Source organism: Schistocerca americana, chromosome 2, assembly GCF_021461395.2.
Source record: "Schistocerca americana isolate TAMUIC-IGC-003095 chromosome 2, iqSchAmer2.1, whole genome shotgun sequence".
In the NCBI taxonomy this organism is placed as follows: domain Eukaryota; kingdom Metazoa; phylum Arthropoda; class Insecta; order Orthoptera; family Acrididae; genus Schistocerca; species Schistocerca americana.
Window position 1 is genome coordinate 91202578 of NC_060120.1, and position 26362 is coordinate 91228939.

At 47.2% G+C, this 26362-nt stretch overlaps 22 non-coding genes across 22 annotated transcripts; 12 read left to right on the plus strand and 10 right to left on the minus strand.

Moving 5' to 3' along the window:
- Nucleotides 1-399: 399 nt before the first annotated feature.
- Trnaq-uug lies at nucleotides 400-471 on the minus strand. Its single transcript has one exon. It is a non-coding gene; the product is annotated as a tRNA-Gln (tRNA).
- Nucleotides 472-1028: 557 nt separating this feature from the next.
- On the plus strand, nucleotides 1029-1100 carry Trnap-ugg. The gene has a single exon. It is a non-coding gene; the product is annotated as a tRNA-Pro (tRNA).
- Nucleotides 1101-2236: 1136 nt separating this feature from the next.
- Trnap-ugg lies at nucleotides 2237-2308 on the plus strand. The gene has a single exon. It is a non-coding gene; the product is annotated as a tRNA-Pro (tRNA).
- Nucleotides 2309-2815: 507 nt separating this feature from the next.
- Trnaq-uug lies at nucleotides 2816-2887 on the minus strand. Its single transcript has one exon. It is a non-coding gene; the product is annotated as a tRNA-Gln (tRNA).
- A 557-nt stretch (nucleotides 2888-3444) lies between these two features.
- Nucleotides 3445-3516, plus strand: Trnap-ugg. Its single transcript has one exon. It is a non-coding gene; the product is annotated as a tRNA-Pro (tRNA).
- Nucleotides 3517-7685: 4169 nt separating this feature from the next.
- On the plus strand, nucleotides 7686-7757 carry Trnap-ugg. The gene has a single exon. It is a non-coding gene; the product is annotated as a tRNA-Pro (tRNA).
- Nucleotides 7758-8265: 508 nt separating this feature from the next.
- Trnaq-uug lies at nucleotides 8266-8337 on the minus strand. The gene has a single exon. It is a non-coding gene; the product is annotated as a tRNA-Gln (tRNA).
- Nucleotides 8338-8894: 557 nt separating this feature from the next.
- On the plus strand, nucleotides 8895-8966 carry Trnap-ugg. Its single transcript has one exon. It is a non-coding gene; the product is annotated as a tRNA-Pro (tRNA).
- Nucleotides 8967-11930: 2964 nt separating this feature from the next.
- Nucleotides 11931-12002, plus strand: Trnap-ugg. The gene has a single exon. It is a non-coding gene; the product is annotated as a tRNA-Pro (tRNA).
- Nucleotides 12003-12509: 507 nt separating this feature from the next.
- Trnaq-uug lies at nucleotides 12510-12581 on the minus strand. The gene has a single exon. It is a non-coding gene; the product is annotated as a tRNA-Gln (tRNA).
- Nucleotides 12582-19327: 6746 nt separating this feature from the next.
- Nucleotides 19328-19399, minus strand: Trnaq-uug. The gene has a single exon. It is a non-coding gene; the product is annotated as a tRNA-Gln (tRNA).
- Nucleotides 19400-19956: 557 nt separating this feature from the next.
- Trnap-ugg lies at nucleotides 19957-20028 on the plus strand. The gene has a single exon. It is a non-coding gene; the product is annotated as a tRNA-Pro (tRNA).
- Nucleotides 20029-20535: 507 nt separating this feature from the next.
- Nucleotides 20536-20607, minus strand: Trnaq-uug. Its single transcript has one exon. It is a non-coding gene; the product is annotated as a tRNA-Gln (tRNA).
- Nucleotides 20608-21164: 557 nt separating this feature from the next.
- Nucleotides 21165-21236, plus strand: Trnap-ugg. The gene has a single exon. It is a non-coding gene; the product is annotated as a tRNA-Pro (tRNA).
- A 507-nt stretch (nucleotides 21237-21743) lies between these two features.
- Trnaq-uug lies at nucleotides 21744-21815 on the minus strand. The gene has a single exon. It is a non-coding gene; the product is annotated as a tRNA-Gln (tRNA).
- A 557-nt stretch (nucleotides 21816-22372) lies between these two features.
- On the plus strand, nucleotides 22373-22444 carry Trnap-ugg. Its single transcript has one exon. It is a non-coding gene; the product is annotated as a tRNA-Pro (tRNA).
- A 507-nt stretch (nucleotides 22445-22951) lies between these two features.
- On the minus strand, nucleotides 22952-23023 carry Trnaq-uug. Its single transcript has one exon. It is a non-coding gene; the product is annotated as a tRNA-Gln (tRNA).
- Nucleotides 23024-23580: 557 nt separating this feature from the next.
- Trnap-ugg lies at nucleotides 23581-23652 on the plus strand. The gene has a single exon. It is a non-coding gene; the product is annotated as a tRNA-Pro (tRNA).
- Nucleotides 23653-24159: 507 nt separating this feature from the next.
- Nucleotides 24160-24231, minus strand: Trnaq-uug. The gene has a single exon. It is a non-coding gene; the product is annotated as a tRNA-Gln (tRNA).
- Nucleotides 24232-24788: 557 nt separating this feature from the next.
- Nucleotides 24789-24860, plus strand: Trnap-ugg. The gene has a single exon. It is a non-coding gene; the product is annotated as a tRNA-Pro (tRNA).
- Nucleotides 24861-25367: 507 nt separating this feature from the next.
- On the minus strand, nucleotides 25368-25439 carry Trnaq-uug. The gene has a single exon. It is a non-coding gene; the product is annotated as a tRNA-Gln (tRNA).
- A 557-nt stretch (nucleotides 25440-25996) lies between these two features.
- On the plus strand, nucleotides 25997-26068 carry Trnap-ugg. Its single transcript has one exon. It is a non-coding gene; the product is annotated as a tRNA-Pro (tRNA).
- Nucleotides 26069-26362: the final 294 nt, after the last annotated feature.

Here is a 26362-nt window from a genome sequence, read left to right on the forward strand (position 1 = left end):
TCAGGTGCGTCTTATGGAAAGCAATCTACGTGGCAGGATTAAGCCGTCTCCGCTTACTTATATCTATACGTAAAGACTGGCACGTACAACGATTCTATTCGTTCCCCAGGAACTAGTACATCGCATGCAAGTTTGGTAAATGCATGCGCATGCAGCACCCAAAACGGTGAGATGTCTTTCCTGCGGGGAGGAACAGCTGAGGTCGTCTTCTCGCAGTTGAACCCCTTACGTCTCGTTATTAATCCTAGTAGCAAAAGCATAAGCTTTTGGAGCGCTCCCCACTCACGTGTGGACTGCTATTAACACTTTGCATTTCATGATCCTAGTTAAATTTCTGCATATACAATTCCAACCACCGGCTCGTACACATTTCTAGAAACGATCGCAAAACACAGCGTCAGGTTCCACCGAGACTCGAACTCGGATCGCTGGATTCAAAGTCCAGAGTGCTAACCATTACACCATGGAACCGGATGACTGTAGCGCTCTTAAATTCAGTGGTATCATGTAATTAAGCCGATAAGATGCGATGTTATTACACGTATGGTCCTCAGGAAGTGTTTGCGTGGCTAATGAAGCAACCAAGTAGGCTGGAAGTGGAAGGAGCACCTTCGAATGTAGCGGGAATTCTTGCCAGTATTCGTACATGAAGTGATGTCGAAGGATCAGGTAATCAAAATCGCGAAACAGCCACTTTCGTATGGCGGATGCTTCGTGCTGGAAGCAGCCTAGCTATGAAAACAGCTATGGACACAGAATACTGTCGAAAACTGCGTGCTGACACAGAACGCTACGTAGTGGGCGGATTGTTCGTGTCACGATAACATTTGCACTTCACACGGTCGAAATACTGTCACACAACTCAAGCTGCTCTTTCAGCATTCACATACACTGGTGTTCAGCACAGCGCATGTTGTAGGTGTCAGATTAAGAAACCTCTTTGAGAATATGGTCCAGCTAGGATGCAGCAACTAGCAAGTGCGGCAAGATCTCAGTAGGTGGAGGGGTGCAGACTTGCTTACTTGTGCGGCCTATTGGTCTAGGGGTATGATTCCTGCTTTGGGTGCAGGAGGTCTCGGGTTCAAATCCCGAACAGGCCCTACTTTTCACTTTCGCGACAACCCAGCACTACGATAAACTTGCGAGTCTCTGAAAGTAAGCCATGCAGCAGGACAAACTGCATGTCGGGCCACCGGCCCATGAGACTCTCAGGTGCGTCTTATGGAAAGCAATCTACGTGGCAGGATTAAGCCGTCTCCGCTTACTTATATCTATACGTAAAGACTGGCACGTACAACGATTCTATTCGTTCCCCAGGAACTAGTACATCGCATGCAAGTTTGGTAAATGCATGCGCATGCAGCACCCAAAACGGTGAGATGTCTTTCCTGCGGGGAGGAACAGCTGAGGTCGTCTTCTCGCAGTTGAACCCCTTACGTCTCGTTATTAATCCTAGTAGCAAAAGCATAAGCATTTGGAGCGCTCCCCACTCACGTGTGGACTGCTATTAACACTTTGCATTTCATGATCCTACTTAAATTTCTGCATATACAATTCCAACCACCGGCTCGTACACATTTCTAGAAACGATCGCAAAACACAGTGTCAGGTTCCACCGAGACTCGAACTCGGATCGCTGGATTCAAAGTCCAGAGTGCTAACCATTACACCATTGGATCGGATGCCTGTAGCGCTCTTAAATTCAGTGGTATCATGTAATTAAGCCGATAAGATGCGATGTTATTACACGTATGGTCCTCAGGAAGTGTTTGCGTGGCTAATGAAGAAACCAAGTAGGCTGGAAGTGGAAGGAGCGCCTTCGAATGTAGCGGGAATTCTTGCCAGTATTCGTACATGAAGTGATGTCGAAGGATCAGGTAATCAAAATCGCGAAACAGCCACTTTCGTATGGCGGATGCTTCGTGCTGGAAGCAGCCTAGCTATGAAAACAGCTATGGACACAGAGTACTGTCGAAAACTGCGTGCTGACACAGAACGCTACGTAGTGGGCGGATTGTTCGTGTCACGATAACATTTGCACTTCACACGGTCGAAATACTGTCACACAACTCAAGCAGCTCTTTCAGCATTCACATACACTGGTGTTCAGCACAGCGCATGTTGTAGGTGTCAGATTAAGAAACCTCTTTGAGAATATGGTCCAGCTAGGATGCTGCAACTAGCAAGTGCGGTAAGATCTCAGTAGGTGGAGGGGTGCATACTTGCTTACTTGTGCGGCCTGTTGGTCTAGGGGTATGATTCCTGCTTTGGGTGCAGGAGGTCCCGGGTTCAAATCCCGGACAGGCCCTACTTTTCACTTTCGCGACAACCCAGCACTACGATAAACTTGCGAGTCTCTGAAAGTAAGCCATGCAGCAGGACAAACTGCATGTCGGGCCACCGGCACATGAGACTCTCAGGTGCGTCTTATGGAAAGCAATCTACGTGGCAGGATTAAGCCGTCTCCGCTTACTTATATCTATACGTAAAGACTGGCACGTACAACGATTCTATTCGTTCCCCAGGAACTAGTACATCGCATGCAAGTTTGGTAAATGCATGCGCATGCAGCACCCAAAACGGTGAGATGTCTTTCCTGCGGGGAGGAACAGCTGAGGTCGTCTTCTCGCAGTTGAACCCCTTACGTCTCGTTATTAATCCTAGTAGCAAAAGCATAAGCTTTTGGAGCGCTCCCCACTCACGTGTGGACTGCTATTAACACTTTGCATTTCATGATCCTAGTTAAATTTCTGCATATACAATTCCAACCACCGGCTCGTACACATTTCTAGAAACGATCGCAAAACACAGCGTCAGGTTCCACCGAGACTCGAACTCGGATCGCTGGATTCAAAGTCCAGAGTGCTAACCATTACACCATGGAACCGGATGACTGTAGCGCTCTTAAATTCAGTGGTATCATGTAATTAAGCCGATAAGATGCGATGTTATTACACGTATGGTCCTCAGGAAGTGTTTGCGTGGCTAATGAAGCAACCAAGTAGGCTGGAAGTGGAAGGAGCACCTTCGAATGTAGCGGGAATTCTTGCCAGTATTCGTACATGAAGTGATGTCGAAGGATCAGGTAATCAAAATCGCGAAACAGCCACTTTCGTATGGCGGATGCTTCGTGCTGGAAGCAGCCTAGCTATGAAAACAGCTATGGACACAGAATACTGTCGAAAACTGCGTGCTGACACAGAACGCTACGTAGTGGGCGGATTGTTCGTGTCACGATAACATTTGCACTTCACACGGTCGAAATACTGTCACACAACTCAAGCTGCTCTTTCAGCATTCACATACACTGGTGTTCAGCACAGCGCATGTTGTAGGTGTCAGATTAAGAAACCTCTTTGAGAATATGGTCCAGCTAGGATGCTGCAACTAGCAAGTGCGGCAAGATCTCAGTAGGTGGAGGGGTGCAGACTTGCTTACTTGTGCGGCCTATTGGTCTAGGGGTATGATTCCTGCTTTGGGTGCAGGAGGTCTCGGGTTCAAATCCCGAACAGGCCCTACTTTTCACTTTCGCGACAACCCAGCACTACGATAAACTTGCGAGTCTCTGAAAGTAAGCCATGCAGCAGGACAAACTGCATGTCGGGCCACCGGCCCATGAGACTCTCAGGTGCGTCTTATGGAAAGCAATCTACGTGGCAGGATTAAGCCGTCTCCGCTTACTTATATCTATACGTAAAGACTGGCACGTACAACGATTCTATTCGTTCCCCAGGAACTAGTACATCGCATGCAAGTTTGGTAAATGCATGCGCATGCAGCACCCAAAACGGTGAGATGTCTTTCCTGCGGGGAGGAACAGCTGAGGTCGTCTTCTCGCAGTTGAACCCCTTACGTCTCGTTATTAATCCTAGTAGCAAAAGCATAAGCATTTGGAGCGCTCCCCACTCACGTGTGGACTGCTATTAACACTTTGCATTTCATGATCCTACTTAAATTTCTGCATATACAATTCCAACCACCGGCTCGTACACATTTCTAGAAACGATCGCAAAACACAGTGTCAGGTTCCACCGAGACTCGAACTCGGATCGCTGGATTCAAAGTCCAGAGTGCTAACCATTACACCATTGGATCGGATGCCTGTAGCGCTCTTAAATTCAGTGGTATCATGTAATTAAGCCGATAAGATGCGATGTTATTACACGTATGGTCCTCAGGAAGTGTTTGCGTGGCTAATGAAGAAACCAAGTAGGCTGGAAGTGGAAGGAGCGCCTTCGAATGTAGCGGGAATTCTTGCCAGTATTCGTACATGAAGTGATGTCGAAGGATCAGGTAATCAAAATCGCGAAACAGCCACTTTCGTATGGCGGATGCTTCGTGCTGGAAGCAGCCTAGCTATGAAAACAGCTATGGACACAGAGTACTGTCGAAAACTGCGTGCTGACACAGAACGCTACGTAGTGGGCGGATTGTTCGTGTCACGATAACATTTGCACTTCACACGGTCGAAATACTGTCACACAACTCAAGCTGCTCTTTCAGCATTCACATACACTGGTGTTCAGCACAGCGCATGTTGTAGGTGTCAGATTAAGAAACCTCTTTGAGAATATGGTCCAGCTAGGATGCTGCAACTAGCAAGTGCGGCAAGATCTCAGTAGGTGGAGGGGTGCAGACTTGCTTACTTGTGCGGCCTGTTGGTCTAGGGGTATGATTCCTGTATTGGGTGCAGGAGGTCCTGGGTTCACATCCCGGACAGGCCCTACTTTTCACTTTCGCGACAACCCAGCACTACGATAAACTTGCGAGTCTCTGAAAGTAAGCCATGCAGCAGGACAAACTGCATGTCGGGCCACCGGCCCATGAGACTCTCAGGTGCGTCTTATGGAAAGCAATCTACGTGGCAGGATTAAGCCGTCTCCGCTTACTTATATCTATACGTAAAGACTGGCACGTACAACGATTCTATTCGTTCCCCAGGAACTAGTACATCGCATGCAAGTTTGGTAAATGCATGCGCATGCAGCACCCAAAACGGTGAGATGTCTTTCCTGCGGGGAGGAACAGCTGAGGTCGTCTTCTCGCAGTTGAACCCCTTACGTCCCGTTATTAATCCTAGTAGCAAAAGCATAAGCATTTGGAGCGCTCCCCATTCACGTGTGGACTGCTATTAACATTTTGCATTTCATGATCCTAGTTAAATTTCTGCATATACAATTCCAACCACCGGCTCGTACACATTTCTAGAAACGATCGCAAAACACAGCGTCAGGTTCCACCGAGACTCGAACTCGGATCGCTGGATTCAAAGTCCAGAGTGCTACCCATTACACCATTTTTTTTTTTTTTTATACCGAAGTCCGACGCCTGATCCTTTTTTATTTTTTTTAGTTTGATTTTTGTCCTCCTATGTGAAAGCCAAGTATCCTAGTCACTTTTTCTTTTCTTTTTTTTCGTTTTTTTGTTTTTCACGTTGTCTGGCCAAGCGAAGTACTCGTAACTTATCATGGACGCTTACCCTACACCAGTCTTCTCAAAAACAATATCTAGCATGTTCCCAAAGAGGCTTTTGTATTGGCGTAATGCTTTCATTCTCCAGTAGGCCGTTTCCATGTACAATTTGTAGTCTATTATGTTGTCAGGTCCCTTTACGTTTATTACATAGTTTGCGAAATGGCCTAAGAGCCACATCACACTGTTGTGTTTGGTTGCAGGGTAGTATTTTTCCTGTGGGCGTAATAGCATCTCTGTTGTGTGATTTCGTCCACCACGGCGGGTGAGGATTCCAACTTTGGTCTTAGTCCAATCCCAGTTTCGCAGATGCCCGGCACACGTAAAGCGATGGAGGAGAGTGTCGACTAGTCCACATTGACAACAGTAATACGTGTCACTAAGCCCAATCCTTTGGAGTTTTTCGTTGGTGGCCACTATGTCATTGACGACTCTGTACCACGTGGACGTCACCTCAGAGGAGTGAATAGGGAGGTTAATATTGGTCCATACATTGTGCCATAAAATGGCCGGATACTGTACTTCGATTTTACTTGGGATGTCAGATGTGTCCCAGTGTTCTAATAGTTTCTTGGAAGTTATGTTGGTCGCGCGGAGAATGTCATCACCTAAGTAGCTGATGTCTACGTAAAATTCTCGTATATGCTTTAACTTATAGTTTAGTTTTCCCACGTTGATCGGTGGTTTCATGCATTCTGGCTGGACTACCTGGAATAGTTGAGAAGTGACGTTACTGTGGGCAAGATTAATCGTAAATAAGGTTCTTTTTAAGTACAACGCTCTCGCTTTCCTCGCAATGTTAGTGAGTTCTAAACCCCCTGCTGCCCTCGAATGGGTCAGGGTGACGAGTCGCACTTTAAAAAGATTCCCTTTCCAGACTTGTCTATTAGCCAGTCTCATGATGAGTGTGGCTTGCATTCTAGGTACTGGAAAGATCTGTGCAACGTAATACGCTTTAGAGAAAACATAGGTGTTTATGATTCGAATTGTCTGCAGGAGATTCGTAGAGCGCCAGCGAAGTTCACGCAGCGCTCCTCGTATCTTGTTGGTTGTCTCTCTCCAGTTGGTTGCTGTCATCGTCATGGGGCACTTGTTGAAGCTTATGCCTAACGTCTTGTGATGGTCCACCAGAGTGGCCCAAGAGATATGTACGTCCTCGAAGCCTCGAAGATTCAACAACTTACTCTTTTGTGCGTTAATCTTCGCACCTGATGCTCTATTGTAGTTATCAATCTCTGCTTTGAGGATGGCTATTTCACCGCCGTGTCGTATGACAACTCCTACGTCATCGGCGTAGGCTCTGGCGGATATGGTGACCCCAGAAACAGTCACTCCAGTCAATCGTCCATTGATCTGTCGTAGAAAAGGTTCCAACGAGAGAACATATAACAACATTGACAGCGGGCTGCCCTGCGGAACGCCCCTCCGAACATGAATGACTTTCGTAGACTGTCCATTTACAATGATTTTCGCCGTAATTCCAGTCATCAGTTGATGAATGATACGCACCGCACGATCCGAAAACCCCAGCTGCTGCAAAACAAGTTCCACGTATCGATGACTGACATGGTCAAAGGCCTTGCAGAAGTCTAGGAATAAGATCGCGCATTTAATATTTGTAACTGCAGCAACAGAAATCAAATACACCATGGAACCGGATGCCTGTAGCGCTCTTAAATTCAGTGGTATCATGTAATTAAGCCGATAAGCTGCGATGTTATTACACGTATGGTCCTCAGGAAGTGTTTGCGTGGCTAATGAAGCAACCAAGTAGGCTGGAAGTGGAAGGAGCACCTTCGAATGTAGCGAGAATTCTTGCCAGTATTCGTACATGAAGTGATGTCGAAGGATCAGGTAATCAAAATCGCGAAACAGCCACTTTCGTATGGCGGATGCTTCGTGCTGGAAGCAGCCTAGCTATGAAAACAGCTATGGACACAGAGTACTGTCGAAAACTGCGTGCTGACACAGAACGCTACGTAGTGGGCGGATTGTTCGTGTCACGATAACATTTGCACTTCACACGGTCGAAATACTGTCACACAACTCAAGCAGCTCTTTCAGCATTCACATACACTGGTGTTCAGCACAGCGCATGTTGTAGGTGTCAGATTAAGAAACCTCTTTGAGAATATGGTCCAGCTAGGATGCTGCAACTAGCAAGTGCGGCAAGATCTCAGTAGGTGGAGGGGTGCAGACTTGCTTACTTGTGCGGCCTGTTGGTCTAGGGGTATGATTCCTGCTTTGGGTGCAGGAGGTCCCGGGTTCAAATCCCGGACAGGCCCTACTTTTCACTTTCGCGACAACCCAGTACTAGGATAAACTTGCGAGTCTCTGAAAGTAAGCCATGCAGCAGGACAAACTGCATGTCGGGCCACCGGCCCATGAGACTCTCAGGTGCGTCTTATGGAAAGCAATCTACGTGGCAGGATTAAGCCGTCTCCGCTTACTTATATCTATACGTAAAGACTGGCACGTACAACGATTCTATTCGTTCCCCAGGAACTAGTACATCGCATGCAAGTTTGGTAAATGCATGCGCATGCAGCACCCAAAACGGTGAGATGTCTTTCCTGCGGGGAGGAACAGCTGAGGTCGTCTTCTCGCAGTTGAACCCCTTACGTCCCGTTATTAATCCTAGTAGCAAAAGCATAAGCATTTGGAGCGCTCCCCAATTCACGTGTGGACTGCTATTAACATTTTGCATTTCATGATCCTAGCTAAATTTCTGCATATACAATTCCAACCACCGGCTCGTACACATTTCTAGAAACGATCGCAAAACACAGTGTCAGATTCCACCGAGACTCGAACTCGGATCGCTGGATTCAAAGTCCAGAGTGCTAACCATTACACCATGGAACCGGATGCCTGGAGCGCTCTTAAATTCAGTGGTATCATGTAATTAAGCCGATAAGCTGCGATGTTATTACACGTATGGTCCTCAGGAAGTGTTTGCGTGGGTAATGAAGCAACCAAGTAGGCTGGAAGTGGAAGGAGCACCTTCGAATGTAGCGGGAATTCTTGCCAGTATTCGTACATGAAGTGATGTCGAAGGATCAGGTAATCAAAATCGCGAAACAGCCACTTTCGTATGGCGGATGCTTCGTGCTGGAAGCAGCCTAGTTATGAAAACAGCTATGGACACAGAGTACTGTCGAAAACTGCGTGCTGACACAGAACGCTACGTAGTGGGCGGATTGTTCGTGTCACGATAACATTTGCACTTCACACGGTCGAAATACTGTCACACAACTCAAGCAGCTCTTTCAGCATTCACATACACTGGTGTTCAGCACAGCGCATGTTGTAGGTGTCAGATTAAGAAACCTCTTTGAGAATATGGTCCAGCTAGGATGCTGCAACTAGCAAGTGCGGCAAGATCTCAGTAGGTGGAGGGGTGCAGACTTGCTTACTTGTGCGGCCTGTTGGTCTAGGGGTATGATTCCTGCTTTGGGTGCAGGAGGTCCCTGGTTCAAATCCCGGACAGGCCCTACTTTTCACTTTCGCGACAACCCAGCACTACGATAAACTTGCGAGTCTCTGAAAGTAAGCCATGCAGCAGGACAAACTGCATGTCGGGCCACCGGCCCATGAGACTCTCAGGTGCGTCTTATGGAAAGCAATCTACGTGGCAGGATTAAGCCGTCTCCGCTTACTTATATCTATACGTAAAGACTGGCACGTACAACGATTCTATTCGTTCCCCAGGAACTAGTACATCGCATGCAAGTTTGGTAAATGCATGCGCATGCAGCACCCAAAACGGTGAGATGTCTTTCCTGCGGGGAGGAACAGCTGAGGTCGTCTTCTCGCAGTTGAACCCCTTACGTCCCGTTATTAATCCTAGTAGCAAAAGCATAAGCATTTGGAGCGCTCCCCATTTACGTGTGGACTGCTATTAACATTTTGCATTTCATGATCCTAGTTAAATTTCTGCATATACAATTCCAACCAACGGCTCGTACACATTTCTAGAAACGATCGCAAAACACAGCGTCAGGTTCCACCGAGACTCGAACTCGGATCGCTGGATTCAAAGTCCAGAGTGCTACCCATTACACCATTTTTTTTTTTTTTTTTTATACCGAAGTCCGACGCCTGATCCTTTTTTATTTTTTTTAGTTTGATTTTTGTCCTCCTATGTGAAAGCCAAGTATCCTAGTCACTTTTTCTTTTCTTTTTTTTCGTTTTTTTGTTTTTCACGTTGTCTGGCCAAGCGAAGTACTCGTAACTTATCATGGACGCTTACCCTACACCAGTCTTCTCAAAAACAATATCTAGCATGTTCCCAAAGAGGCTTTTGTATTGGCGTAATGCTTTCATTCTCCAGTAGGCCGTTTCCATGTACAATTTGTAGTCTATTATGTTGTCAGGTCCCTTTACGTTTATTACATAGTTTGCGAAATGGCCTAAGAGCCACATCACACTGTTGTGTTTGGTTGCAGGGTAGTATTTTTCCTGTGGGCGTAATAGCATCTCTGTTGTGTGATTTCGTCCACCACGGCGGGTGAGGATTCCAACTTTGGTCTTAGTCCAATCCCAGTTTCGCAGATGCCCGGCACACGTAAAGCGATGGAGGAGAGTGTCGACTAGTCCACATTGACAACAGTAATACGTGTCACTAAGCCCAATCCTTTGGAGTTTTTCGTTGGTGGCCACTATGTCATTGACGACTCTGTACCACGTGGACGTCACCTCAGAGGAGTGAATAGGGAGGTTAATATTGGTCCATACATTGTGCCATAAAATGGCCGGATACTGTACTTCGATTTTACTTGGGATGTCAGATGTGTCCCAGTGTTCTAATAGTTTCTTGGAAGTTATGTTGGTCGCGCGGAGAATGTCATCACCTAAGTAGCTGATGTCTACGTAAAATTCTCGTATATGCTTTAACTTATAGTTTAGTTTTCCCACGTTGATCGGTGGTTTCATGCATTCTGGCCGGACTACCTGGAATAGTTGAGAAGTGACGTTACTGTGGGCAAGATTAATCGTAAATAAGGTTCTTTTTAAGTACAACGCTCTCGCTTTCCTCGCAATGTTAGTGAGTTCTAAACCCCCTGCTGCCCTCGAATGGGTCAGGGTGACGAGTCGCACTTTAAAAAGATTCCCTTTCCAGACTTGTCTATTAGCCAGTCTCATGATGAGTGTGGCTTGCATTCTAGGTACTGGAAAGATCTGTGCAACGTAATACGCTTTAGAGAAAACATAGGTGTTTATGATTCGAATTGTCTGCAGGAGATTCGTAGAGCGCCAGCGAAGTTCACGCAGCGCTCCTCGTATCTTGTTGGTTGTCTCTCTCCAGTTGGTTGCTGTCATCGTCATGGGGCACTTGTTGAAGCTTATGCCTAACGTCTTGTGATGGTCCACCAGAGTGGCCCAAGAGATATGTACGTCCTCGAAGCCTCGAAGATTCAACAACTTACTCTTTTGTGCGTTAATCTTCGCACCTGATGCTCTATTGTAGTTATCAATCTCTGCTTTGAGGATGGCTATTTCACCGCCGTGTCGTATGACAACTCCTACGTCATCGGCGTAGGCTCTGGCGGATATGGTGACCCCAGAAACAGTCACTCCAGTCAATCGTCCATTGATCTGTCGTAGAAAAGGTTCCAACGAGAGAACATATAACAACATTGACAGCGGGCTGCCCTGCGGAACGCCCCTCCGAACATGAATGACTTTCGTAGACTGTCCATTTACAATGATTTTCGCCGTAATTCCAGTCATCAGTTGATGAATGATACGCACCGCACGATCCGAAAACCCCAGCTGCTGCAAAACAAGTTCCACGTATCGATGACTGACATGGTCAAAGGCCTTGCAGAAGTCTAGGAATAAGATCGCGCATTTAATATTTGTAACTGCAGCAACAGAAATCAAATACACCATGGAACCGGATGCCTGTAGCGCTCTTAAATTCAGTGGTATCATGTAATTAAGCCGATAAGCTGCGATGTTATTACACGTATGGTCCTCAGGAAGTGTTTGCGTGGCTAATGAAGCAACCAAGTAGGCTGGAAGTGGAAGGAGCACCTTCGAATGTAGCGAGAATTCTTGCCAGTATTCGTACATGAAGTGATGTCGAAGGATCAGGTAATCAAAATCGCGAAACAGCCACTTTCGTATGGCGGATGCTTCGTGCTGGAAGCAGCCTAGCTATGAAAACAGCTATGGACACAGAGTACTGTCGAAAACTGCGTGCTGACACAGAACGCTACGTAGTGGGCGGATTGTTCGTGTCACGATAACATTTGCACTTCACACGGTCGAAATACTGTCACACAACTCAAGCAGCTCTTTCAGCATTCACATACACTGGTGTTCAGCACAGCGCATGTTGTAGGTGTCAGATTAAGAAACCTCTTTGAGAAAATGGTCCAGCTAGGATGCTGCAACTAGCAAGTGCGGCAAGATCTCAGTAGGTGGAGGGGTGCAGACTTGCTTACTTGTGCGGCCTGTTGGTCTAGGGGTATGATTCCTGCTTTGGGTGCAGGAGGTCCCGGGTTCAAATCCCGGACAGGCCCTACTTTTCACTTTCGCGACAACCCAGTACTAGGATAAACTTGCGAGTCTCTGAAAGTAAGCCATGCAGCAGGACAAACTGCATGTCGGGCCACCGGCCCATGAGACTCTCAGGTGCGTCTTATGGAAAGCAATCTACGTGGCAGGATTAAGCCGTCTCCGCTTACTTATATCTATACGTAAAGACTGGCACGTACAACGATTCTATTCGTTCCCCAGGAACTAGTACATCGCATGCAAGTTTGGTAAATGCATGCGCATGCAGCACCCAAAACGGTGAGATGTCTTTCCTGCGGGGAGGAACAGCTGAGGTCGTCTTCTCGCAGTTGAACCCCTTACGTCCCGTTATTAATCCTAGTAGCAAAAGCATAAGCATTTGGAGCGCTCCCCATTCACGTGTGGACTGCTATTAACATTTTGCATTTCATGATCCTAGTTAAATTTCTGCATATACAATTCCAACCACCGGCTCGTACACATTTCTAGAAACGATCGCAAAACACAGTGTCAGGTTCCACCGAGACTCGAACTCGGATCGCTGGATTCAAAGTCCAGAGTGCTAACCATTACACCATGGAACCGGATGCCTGGAGCGCTCTTAAATTCAGTGGTATCATGTAATTAAGCCGATAAGCTGCGATGTTATTACACGTATGGTCCTCAGGAAGTGTTTGCGTGGCTAATGAAGCAACCAAGTAGGCTGGAAGTGGAAGGAGCACCTTCGAATGTAGCGGGAATTCTTGCCAGTATTCGTACATGAAGTGATGTCGAAGGATCAGGTAATAAAAATCGCGAAACAGCCACTTTCGTATGGCGGATGCTTCGTGCTGGAAGCAGCCTAGTTATGAAAACAGCTATGGACACAGAGTACTGTCGAAAACTGCGTGCTGACACAGAACGCTACGTAGTGGGCGGATTGTTCGTGTCACGATAACATTTGCACTTCACACGGTCGAAATACTGTCACACAACTCAAGCAGCTCTTTCAGCATTCACATACACTGGTGTTCAGCACAGCGCATGTTGTAGGTGTCAGATTAAGAAACCTCTTTGAGAATATGGTCCAGCTAGGATGCTGCAACTAGCAAGTGCGGCAAGATCTCAGTAGGTGGAGGGGTGCAGGCTTGCTTACTTGTGCGGCCTGTTGGTCTAGGGGTTCAGTTCCGCCGCAGCAGCGGCCGTGTGCAGACGTGCCGGAGTGCTCGCTCCGCGCGTGTTTGGCGGCGCCTGCAGCTGGTTGGGCCTTGTAAGTACATCATGGCCTTTGCCATGGATGATCAGTTACGCCGTTACACGTTGCGTTTCCAATTCCCGTTCGGTTTTAGCCGACCACAGGTCCACGAATTAGTCGATTTCTTCTTCGACAGATTGCGTCTTAAAGACGAGGAAGTTTTAGGATTTCATACGATTTCCTGGCGAATGCTGTCTACGTAAAACTTGTTAGTGACGAGCCTTGTTTACGTGTAATGGACTTAACTAAGGGTACTGCCGAGTTCGTTAATTCTGATGGTGAAATTTGTAAAGTTGTCGTTACCCATGCAGGGTTAGGTCTGCGCACGGTCCGTGTGTTCAACCTACCATTTGAAATTGAACTTGCACGTATTCGGCAATGTCTGTCCCAGTATGGGAACGTATTGGACATTCACCAAGAGCAGTGGAGTGGACTTAAACACTTCAATGTGGATAATGGTGTCAGGGTAGCGCGAATTGACCTCTCGAAGCATATCCCGTCGAATGTCGTGATACAAGGCTTCCGGGCACTCGTTATGTACGAGGGGCAACCACGTACTTGTGTACTTTGTGGCTCTACGGACCATCTGAAGGCTGCGTGTCCCCGTGCTAAACCTGTGCGTCGTGTTTTGCGACAACGCGATGCCCTTGCAGCAGGGCAGGATGGCAATAGGCCGACGTATGCCGAGAGCCTTGTCGGTCCGTCTGTCGTTAGCGCGCCACAGCTGCACGCGGCTGAGGTTGTGCCTGACGTGACCGCCGCCGATGTAAACACAGCTACGGCGAGCCGAATGCCCGTTGATTCTGACGTGGAAAACTATGCAATCGACGGGGCCGGAAATTCGCGCCCTTCTGATGCTAGCGTGGTCCGTGTGGAACTTCCGCCAGGATTGCCCGATCAACATCTGCACCCATCTGCGGAGAGTCTTCCACCTGAGGACTCTGGTAACCAGCCGCGAGTTTCCCTTCCCCTTGAAGTGTCTTCTCCGCTAAGCGCAGTTTCCGGCAACGAACAGTCTCCCGCGGGTGCTACTCTTACCGCTGCGAAACCCGACATCAACGAACACGTTGAGGACGTCCGTCCTCAGAAGAAAGGACGACAAAAGAAATCGGTCCGTAAGCAGAGTGACGAGGAAACTCGTACTCTTGAACAGAAACTGCAACGTACAATCAAGCAGTTCCGGACCGATGAATGTGAGAGAATCGTTACCGACGCTGGAGTACAGGTCGTGCAGCTTTCAGAGGAGACCGATGTGGTGATGCATGTCGACAGTTCTGGACCCGATGCATTTATGGATACCACTCCCTCGCCGGGGTCGAGCAAGCAGCCGTCCTGGGCCGACGATACGCATTAACATGGTATTGCCCTTTCTTATGCGGGATTACAAAATTGCAACTGCTAATATAAATCGAATAACATCTGATGTCAAATTGAAATGTTTGACTGACTATATGTACGCCGCCGATATCGATATCGTTTTCTTGCAAGAAGTCGTCACACCCAAGGTTGGGAATGTCACGGGCTATGAGGCCATCATCAATATCGGCGATGAGGCAGGGACTGCAATTTTGTACAAAGCGGGCATCACTTGCAGACCTCGAGCGATTTTAGAAACGGGTAGAGGGATTGTCGTACAATTCGAAGATTTGCTTTTGATCAACGTCTACGCCCCGACTGGATCTACAGGCCGAAGGGATAGGAGTGTTTTTTATCGCGATGAAATTGTACCATTATTATCCTGTGGTTGTTCGAGGATTTTATTGGGCGGCGATTTTAATTGTGTTGTTCGCAGAGAAGACCAGTGTCCGAATTTTAATTTTTGTTTGGAGTTGCGAGATTTAATTGATGGGCTGGACTTACACGATACCTGGTGCTCACTTCGCCCGCAGGTCGCCGGATATACTTATGTTACCGCTGCCTCCGCTAGTCGTCTGGATAGGTTTTATGTATCTAAAGACATTTTAAGCGCTGCCAGGGATTGTGAAATATGGCCTGTTAATTTTAGCGACCACTGTGCGTATCACATCACGCTTCGGCATGTCTCGCAGAAAACCTTTTTGGGTCGAGGCGTCTGGCAACTGAACGTCGCCCTGTTGAACGACGGCGACCTGAAGAAGGATCTTATTGCAACGTGGCAATGGTGCCTCCAGCGACGACAAAGATATAGGGAGCGTGTTCATTGGTGGACGGAGTTAGTGAAGCCGCACATAAAGAAATGTATTTGTCAGTTTGCCAGGGCTAAGGCGTACTGGAAGAAACAGACGTTGGAGTTTTATTTTACCGCTCTCCGACAGTTGTACAACGATTCCTCTGCACTGCCTGGCAATCTCCTACGCATTAAACGTACCAAAGCCAAAATCACCGCTTTGGTTCGTGAGTCTCTGGCAGGAGCCCAAGTCCGGGCACGCTCTTCCGATGACACCTTTAATGAGTCTGCGTCCTTGTACCACGTCATACGGGAAGCTAAAAGGGGCAGACAAAAAATCATTACTCAACTGACAGATGACGAAGGTCGTGTTTATGATGAGCAAGGCGAGCTTAAGACTTTTATTCGGAATCATTTCCGGCAACTTTACTCACTGCATGACACAGATGTAGTGGCGGGAGAGGAATTTTTGTCTAACATTACGGCATCGGTGGATCCGGACGACCACGCACAGCTCCTGGCAACCATAACTAACTTCGAAGTGAAGTCTATCATTACGTCTACGGCGAAAGGAAATGCTGCAGGCTTAGACGGTTTGCCGATTGAATTTTATCTTCGGTACTGGGATGTTTTCGGAGACGAACTGACTATCATGTATAATGAATTGTTAATGAATACTGCTCTTCCATCGCAGTTTACTGAGGGCATGATAGTCTTAGTCTCCAAACCGTCACCGGGGACTTCACTCAATAACTTACGACCAATCACCCTACTCAACGCAGATTTCAAAATCTTTACTAGGATTATCAATGCCAGACTCAAGCCAGTCCTTCGTAATGTTCTTGGTTCATATCACATGAACGTGGTTACTGGCCGATCAATGATAGACGCCCTGTCCGAATACCGAGATATTGCATATTTGACTTGGATTTGCAAGACCACGTTGGCAATAGTCTTTTTTGACTTCGATAAGGCATTTGATAGGACTAACCACGGATTTCTGTTCAGAACGCTGGAAAAACTGGGTTTCAACCAGCATTTCGTACAGATAATCAGGAACTGTATCTGCAATACGTCTTCCCGCGTGAAATTCAACGGCCAGTTAACAGCCCCTGTGCCCATTCAACAAGGTTTGCGACAAGGGTGCCCGCTTTCTACGACTCTTTTCGCCATTGCTATAGAGCCACTACTGAAGACGTTTTGCGTCACCTTACCGGGTCTTCAAACGCTGAATACAAAGACCGTCTGTCATGCCTATGCGGACGATATTAGCGTCCTTATCAACAACGACGAAGAGTTCGATACCGTGCGACGGCTTGTACACCGGTATGCCAGCGCCTGCGGTGCACGCCTTAACGAACGGAAATCCAAAGTCTTGCATTTAGGTCCGCAGGCTCGCTTAGCGAACACCGCTTGGTTGGAGGCAACCAACCAACTCAAGCACCTTGGTTTGATTCTCACTTCGAATCCACGGGAAATGGTGCGAGTGAATTGGGAACAGAAGCTCAACGTCCTTCGAGCTTTGATTCGAGAGCACAATATGCGGTCTTTAGACAGGATTCAGAGAGCACATTTCGTCAATTATTATGTTCTCAGCAAGATTTACCATGTTGCCGCTGTTCTCCCTATTCCTACCGATATTGCAAACAGAATTTTAGCTCTTGCAGGCTGGTACGTTTGGCGAGGTAATATTTTTAAAGTCGCTTTCAAGGCTACCGCTTTACCTCACTATAAAGGTGGTCTAGCCCTTAAAGATGTTGAATCACAGTGCTTAGCGATTTTTCTAGCTAGAACATCAAGGATCTTACGATGTAGTCAGACAGGTCTTACGGCACGTCTATTCCAGCAGTTACGACCACCGGATATGACGCCACCGATAAATGTTGGACCTATCCATCCCGAGCTCGTTCATATTCGCCGATATTACGTGGAGTCCAGCTATGTGCATCAGCACCTGCAAGCATTTACTGCTGCGGCTGTTTACAGTGTATTTACGACTCGGCAACAGAATAACTCTATTGAAATGAAGTATCCTGGCAAGAACTGGCGACAAATTTGGATGAATATCAGCACTCCTCTTCTTCGTTCCCGAGTACGTTCCTTGTGGTATGATGTTGTGAACGAGGTGATGCCCACGGGAGAGAAATTGTGTAAGATCCAATTACGGCCTACACCGACTTGCGACGCATGTGGACATGTGGAAACGTTGCAACACATATTATACTGCAGAGATCAAACGCAAATCTGGAACTGGACGAGAATGAAACTGGCTCTTATTAATAGAACGTCGCCATCCGCAATACAACTGCAGGATATACTCCACCCGGACTGGCAATTATTTCCGAAATCTAAAAATAATAGCTATACCTGGTTAATTGGACAGTACCTCTATTATATGCTGACGACTAAAACGCCTACACTTTCTGATTTTCATATGTATCTTATTGCCGAGTATTACGCGATCAAACGATTACGAAAATATAAAGAAAAATTTCAGAAATTTCTCACCGTTGCTTTGAATGATGGAAAACTTTAAGTGTGCGAACTATTGAGTACGATTATTGGTTTTTATTTATTTCTTCTATTATCAGGGTATCTCTTTGTCAGTTCTCCGGACTTTTATTGTTTCATGGTTGGTGCAATGTGTGCACCTAAGGCCAAAGAGAAGCAGCATGCAACAGGATGCTAAACTTGTGGAGCCAATATTTATTTCTGTTTCTTTACGTTCCCCAGAAGACACGTATAGTTTAATTTGATGAAGTTTAACTCAGACGAGGCAGTATTTCTTTCTAGATACCCGTTTTTCCTCAACACGGACCTTTATTTTCTCCTTATTATCTATGATGCTGAAAGAGAAACATATGCTCTTGTTGATTTGTCTCCACCAACTCAAGGAACACACCAGTTACTTTAGTGAATAACTGCAAGGAAACAGCACGGCGGCCATCTCGGCGAACATACTCTCAACGCTAAGAGATAACACCATTGAATCAAGCCTCAAGCAACTCAAACATCGATGAAAGCAGAACGACACGTCAACATTCATGCCATTACTAAGTGAAGACGAGCTTGAGAGGTAGTGATCCTGAGATATACCACCGCAAAATATATATATATAAATAAAAAAAAATAAAAAAAAATAAAATAAAAAAATCTCCAAAAAAAGCGCAGAAGCTAGCCGAAGAAGGCTCAAAAAGGTGAGCGTATGGATGGGCTGTGTGGGGAGAAGGGAGGCCCAAAAAAAAAAAAAAAAAAAAAAAAAAAAAAAAAAAAAAAAATGGATAAGGCATCGGTCTCCTAAACCGGGGATTGTGGGTTCGAGTCCCTCCAGAGGTAAAAAAAAAAAATAAAAAAAATAAAAAAAAGAAAAAAAAAAAAAAAAAAAGGGGTATGATTCCTGCTTTGGGTGCAGGAGGTCCCGGGTTCAGATCCCGGACAAGCCCTACTTTTCACTTTCGCGACAACCCAGCACTACGATAAACTTGCGAGTCTCTGAAAGTAAGCCATGCAGCAGGACAAACTGCATGTCGGGCCACCGGCCCATGAGACTCTCAGGTGCGTCTTATGGAAAGCAATCTACGTGGCAGGATTAAGCCGTCTCCGCTTACTTATATCTATACGTAAAGACTGGCACGTACAACGATTCTATTCGTTCCCCAGGAACTAGTACATCGCATGCAAGTTTGGTAAATGCATGCGCATGCAGCACCCAAAACGGTGAGATGTCTTTCCTGCGGGGAGGAACAGCTGAGGTCGTCTTCTCGCAGTTGAAGCCCTTACGTCCCGTTATTAATCCTAGTAGCAAAAGCATAAGCATTTGGAGCGCTCCCCATTTACGTGTGGACTGCTATTAACATTTTGCATTTCATGATCCTAGTTAAATTTCTGCATATACAATTCCAACCACCGGCTCGTACACATTTCTAGAAACGATCGCAAAACACAGCGTCAGGTTCCACCGAGACTCGAACTCGGATCGCTGGATCCAAAGTCCAGAGTGCTAACCATTACACCATGGAACCGGATGCCTGTAGCGCTCTTAAATTCGGTGGTATCATGTAATTAAGCCGATAAGATGCGATGTTATTACACGTATGGTCCTCAGGAAGTGTTTGCGTGGCTAATGAAGAAACCAAGTAGGCTGGAAGTGGAAGGAGCACCTTCGAATGTAGCGGGAATTCTTGCCAGTATTCGTACATGAAGTGATGTCGAAGGATCAGGTAATCAAAATCGCGAAACAGCCACTTTCGTATGGCGGATGCTTCGTGCTGGAAGCAGCCTAGCTATGAAAACAGCTATGGACACAGAGTACTGTCGAAAACTGCGTGCTGACACAGAACGCTACGTAGTGGGCGGATTGTTCGTGTCACGATAACATTTGCACTTCACACGGTCGAAATACTGTCACACAACTCAAGCAGCTCTTTCAGCATTCACATACACTGGTGTTCAGCACAGCGCATGTTGTAGGTGTCAGATTAAGAAACCTCTTTGAGAATATGGTCCAGCTAGGATGCTGCAACTAGCAAGTGCGGCAAGATCTCAGTAGGTGGAGGGGTGCAGACTTGCTTACTTGTGCGGCCTGTTGGTCTAGGGGTATGATTCCTGCTTTGGGTGCAGGAGGTCCCGGGTTCAAATCCCGGACAGGCCCTACTTTTCACTTTCGCGACAACCCAGCACTACGATAAACTTGCGAGTCTCTGAAAGTAAGCCATGCAGCAGGACAAACTGCATGTCGGGCCACCGGCCCATGAGACTCTCAGGTGCGTCTTATGGAAAGCAATCTACGTGGCAGGATTAAGCCGTCTCCGCTTGCTTATATCTATACGTAAAGACTGGCACGTACAACGATTCTATTCGTTCCCCAGGAACTAGTACATCGCATGCAAGTTTGATAAATGCATGCGCTTGCAGCACCCAAAACGGTGAGATGTCTTTCCTGCGGGGAGGAACAGCTGAGGTCGTCTTCTCGCAGTTGAACCCCTTACGTCTCGTTATTAATCCTAGTAGCAAAAGCATAAGCATTTGGAGCGTTCCACACTCACGTGTGGACTGCTATTAACACTTTGCATTTCATGATCCTAGTTAAATTTCTGCATATACAATTCCAACCACCGGCTCGTACACATTTCTAGAAACGATCGCGAAACACAGCGTCAGGTTCCACCGAGACCCGAACTCGGATCGCTGGATTCAAAGTCCAGAGTGCTAATCATTACACCATGGAACCGGATGCCTGTAGCGCTCTTAAATTCAGTGGTATCATGTAATTAAGCCGATAAGATGCGATGTTATTACACGTATGGTCCTCAGGAAGTGTTTGCGTGGCTAATGAAGCAACCAAGTAGGCTGGAAGTGGAAGGAGCACCTTCGAATGTAGCGGGAATTCTTGCCAGTATTCGTACATGAAGTGATGTCGAAGGATCAGGTAATCAAAATCGCGAAACAGCCACTTTCGTATGGCGGATGCTTCGTGCTGGAAGCAGCCTAGCTATGAAAACAGCTATGGACACAGAGTACTGTCGAAAACTGCGTGCTGACACAGAACGCTACGTAGTGGGCGGATTGTTCGTGTCACGATAACATTTGCACTTCACACGGTCGAAATACTGTCACACAACTCAAGCAGCTCTTTCAGCATTCACATACACTGGTGTTCAGCACAGCGCATGTTGTAGATGTCAGATTAAGAAACCTCTTTGAGAATATGGTCCAGCTAGGATGCAGCAACTAGCAAGTGCGGCAAGATCTCAGTAGGTGGAGGGGTGCAGACTTGCTTACTTGTGCGGCCTGTTGGTCTAGGGGTATGATTCCTGCTTTGGGTGCAGGAGGTCCCGGGTTCAAATCCCGGACAGGCCCTACTTTTCACTTTCGCGACAACCCAGCACTACGATAAACTTGCGAGTCTCTGAAAGTAAGCCATGCAGCAGGACAAACTGCATGTCGGCCCACCGGCCCATGAGACTCTCAGGTGCGTCTTATGGAAAGCAATCTACGTGGCAGGATTAAGCCGTCTCCGCTTACTTATATCTATACGTAAAGACTGGCACGTACAACGATTCTATTCGTTCCCCAGGAACTAGTACATCGCATGCAAGTTTGGTAAATGCATGCGCATGCAGCACCCAAAACGGTGAGATGTCTTTCCTGCGGGGAGGAACAGCTGAGGTCGTCTTCTCGCAGTTGAACCCCTTACGTCTCGTTATTAATCCTAGTAGCAAAAGCATAAGCATTTGGAGCGCTCCCCACTCACGTGTGGACTGCTATTAACACTTTGCATTTCATGATCCTAGTTAAATTTCTGCATATACAATTCCAACCACCGGCTCGTACACATTTCTAGAAACGATCGCAAAACACAGCGTCAGGTTCCACCGAGACCCGAACTCGGATCGCTGGATTCAAAGTCCAGAGTGCTAATCATTACACCATGGAACCGGATGCCTGTAGCGCTCTTAAATTCAGTGGTATCATGTAATTAAGCCGATAAGATGCGATGTTATTACACGTATGGTCCTCAGGAAGTGTTTGCGTGGCTAATGAAGCAACCAAGTAGGCTGGAAGTGGAAGGAGCACCTTCGAATGTAGCGGGAATTCTTGCCAGTATTCGTACATGAAGTGATGTCGAAGGATCAGGTAATCAAAATCGCGAAACAGCCACTTTCGTATGGCGGATGCTTCGTGCTGGAAGCAGCCTAGCTATGAAAACAGCTATGGACACAGAGTACTGTCGAAAACTGCGTGCTGACACAGAACGCTACGTAGTGGGCGGATTGTTCGTGTCACGATAACATTTGCACTTCACACGGTCGAAATACTGTCACACAACTCAAGCAGCTCTTTCAGCATTCACATACACTGGTGTTCAGCACAGCGCATGTTGTAGATGTCAGATTAAGAAACCTCTTTGAGAATATGGTCCAGCTAGGATGCAGCAACTAGCAAGTGCGGCAAGATCTCAGTAGGTGGAGGGGTGCAGACTTGCTTACTTGTGCGGCCTGTTGGTCTAGGGGTATGATTCCTGCTTTGGGTGCAGGAGGTCCCGGGTTCAAATCCCGGACAGGCCCTACTTTTCACTTTCGCGACAACCCAGCACTACGATAAACTTGCGAGTCTCTGAAAGTAAGCCATGCAGCAGGACAAACTGCATGTCGGCCCACCGGCCCATGAGACTCTCAGGTGCGTCTTATGGAAAGCAATCTACGTGGCAGGATTAAGCCGTCTCCGCTTACTTATATCTATACGTAAAGACTGGCACGTACAACGATTCTATTCGTTCCCCAGGAACTAGTACATCGCATGCAAGTTTGGTAAATGCATGCGCATGCAGCACCCAAAACGGTGAGATGTCTTTCCTGCGGGGAGGAACAGCTGAGGTCGTCTTCTCGCAGTTGAACCCCTTACGTCTCGTTATTAATCCTAGTAGAAAAAGCATAAGCATTTGGAGCGCTCCCCACTCACGTGTGGACTGCTATTAACACTTTGCATTTCATGATCCTAGTTAAATTTCTGCATATACAATTCCAACCACCGGCTCGTACACATTTCTAGAAACGATCGCAAAACACAGCGTCAGGTTCCACCGAGACCCGAACTCGGATCGCTGGATTCAAAGTCCAGAGTGCTAATCATTACACCATGGAACCGGATGCCTGTAGCGCTCTTAAATTCAGTGGTATCATGTAATTAAGCCGATAAGATGCGATGTTATTACACGTATGGTCCTCAGGAAGTGTTTGCGTGGCTAATGAAGCAACCAAGTAGGCTGGAAGTGGAAGGAGCACCTTCGAATGTAGCGGGAATTCTTGCCAGTATTCGTACATGAAGTGATGTCGAAGGATCAGGTAATCAAAATCGCGAAACAGCCACTTTCGTATGGCGGATGCTTCGTGCTGGAAGCAGCCTAGCTATGAAAACAGCTATGGACACAGAGTACTGTCGAAAACTGCGTGCTGACACAGAACGCTACGTAGTGGGCGGATTGTTCGTGTCACGATAACATTTGCACTTCACACGGTCGAAATACTGTCACACAACTCAAGCAGCTCTTTCAGCATTCACATACACTGGTGTTCAGCACAGCGCATGTTGTAGGTGTCAGATTAAGAAACCTCTTTGAGAATATGGTCCAGCTAGGATGCTGCAACTAGCAAGTGCGGCAAGATCTCAGTAGGTGGAGGGGTGCAGACTTGCTTACTTGTGCGGCCTGTTGGTCTAGGGGTATGATTCCTGCTATGGGTGCAGGAGGTCCCGGGTTCAAATCCCGGACAGGCCCTACTTTTCACTTTCGCGACAACCCAGCACTACGATAAACTTGCGAGTCTCTGAAAGTAAGCCATGCAGCAGGACAAACTGCATGTCGGGCCACCGGCCCATGAGACTCTCAGGTGCGTCTTATGGAAAGCAATCTACGTGGCAGGATTAAGCCGTCTCCGCTTACTTATATCTATACGTAAAGACTGGCACGTACAACGATTCTATTCGTTCCCCAGGAACTAGTACATCGCATGCAAGTTTGGTAAATGCATGCGCATGCAGCACCCAAAACGGTGAGATGTCTTTCCTGCGGGGAGGAACAGCTGAGGTCGTCTTCTCGCAGTTGAACCCCTTACGTCTCGTTATTAATCCTAGTAGCAAAAGCATAAGCATTTGGAGCGCTCCCCACTCACGTGTGGACTGCTATTAACACTTTGCATTTCATGATCCTAGTTAAATTTCTGCATATACAATTCCAACCACCGGCTCGTACACATTTCTAGAAACGATCGCAAAACAAAGCGTCAGGTTCCACCGAGACCCGAACTCGGATCGCTGGATTCAAAGTCCAGAGTGCTAATCATTACACCATGGAACCGAATGCCTGTAGCGCTCTTAAATTCAGTGGTATCATGTAATTAAGCCGACAAGATGCGATGTTATTACACGTATGGTCCTCAGGAAGTGTTTGCGTGGCTAATGAAGCAACCAAGTAGGCTGGAAGTGGAAGGAGCACCTTCGAATGTAGCGGGAATTCTTGCCAGTATTCGTACATGAAGTGATGTCGAAGGATCAGGTAATCAAAATCGCGAAACAGCCACTTTCGTATGGCGGATGCTTCGTGCTGGAAGCAGCCTAGCTATGAAAACAGCTATGGACACAGAGTACTGTCGAAAACTGCGTGCTGACACAGAACGCTACGTAGTGGGCGGATTGTTCGTGTCACGATAACATTTGCACTTCACACGGTCGAAATACTGTCACACAACTCAAGCAGCTCTTTCAGCATTCACATACACTGGTGTTCAGCACAGCGCATGTTGTAGGTGTCAGATTAAGAAACCTCTTTGAGAATATGGTCCAGCTAGGATGCTGCAACTAGCAAGTGCGGCAAGATCTCAGTAGGTGGAGGGGTGCAGACTTGCTTACTTGTGCGGCCTGTTGGTCTAGGGGTATGATTCCCGCTTTGGGTGCAGGAGGTCCCGGGTTCAAATCCCGGACAGGCCCTACTTTTCACTTTCGCGACAACCCAGCACTACGATAAACTTGGGAGTCTCTGAAAGTAAGCCATGCAGCAGGACAAACTGCATGTCGGCCCACCGGCCCATGAGACTCTCAGGTGCGTCTTATGGAAAGCAATCTACGTGGCAGGATTAAGCCGTCTCCGCTTACTTATATCTATACGTAAAGACTGGCACGTACAACGATTCTATTCGTTCCCCAGGAACTAGTACATCGCATGCAAGTTTGATAAATGCATGCGCATGCAGCACCCAAAACGGTGAGATGTCTTTCCTGCGGGGAGGAACAGCTGAGGTCGTCTTCTCGCAGTTGAACCCCTTACGTCTCGTTATTAATCCTAGTAGCAAAAGCATAAGCATTTGGAGCGCTCCACACTCACGTGTGGACTGCTATTAACACTTTGCATTTCATGATCCTAGTTAAATTTCTGCATATACAATTCCAACCACCGGCTCGTACACATTTCTAGAAACGATCGCGAAACACAGCGTCAGGTTCCACCGAGACCCGAACTCGGATCGCTGGATTCAAAGTCCAGAGTGCTAATCATTACACCATGGAACCGGATGCCTGTAGCGCTCTTAAATTCAGTGGTATCATGTAATTAAGCCGATAAGATGCGATGTTATTACACGTATGGTCCTCAGGAAGTGTTTGCGTGGCTAATGAAGCAACCAAGTAGGCTGGAAGTGGAAGGAGCACCTTCGAATGTAGCGGGAATTCTTGCCAGTATTCGTACATGAAGTGATGTCGAAGGATCAGGTAATCAAAATCGCGAAACAGCCACTTTCGTATGGCGGATGCTTCGTGCTGGAAGCAGCCTAGCTATGAAAACAGCTATGGACACAGAGTACTGTCGAAAACTGCGTGCTGACACAGAACGCTACGTAGTGGGCGGATTGTTCGTGTCACGATAACATTTGCACTTCACACGGTCGAAATACTGTCACACAACTCAAGCAGCTCTTTCAGCATTCACATACACTGGTGTTCAGCACAGCGCATGTTGTAGGTGTCAGATTAAGAAACCTCTTTGAGAATATGGTCCAGCTAGGATGCAGCAACTAGCAAGTGCGGCAAGATCTCAGTAGGTGGAGGGGTGCAGACTTGCTTACTTGTGCGGCCTGTTGGTCTAGGGGTATGATTCCTGCTTTGGGTGCAGGAGGTCCCGGGTTCAAATCCCGGACAGGCCCTACTTTTCACTTTCGCGACAACCCAGCACTACGATAAACTTGCGAGTCTCTGAAAGTAAGCCATGCAGCAGGACAAACTGCATGTCGGGCCACCGGCCCATGAGACTCTCAGGTGCGTCTTATGGAAAGCAATCTACGTGGCAGGATTAAGCCGTCTCCGCTTACTTATATCTATACGTAAAGACTGGCACGTACAACGATTCTATTCGTTCCCCAGGAACTAGTACATCGCATGCAAGTTTGGTAAATGCATGCGCATGCAGCACCCAAAACGGTGAGATGTCTTTCCTGCGG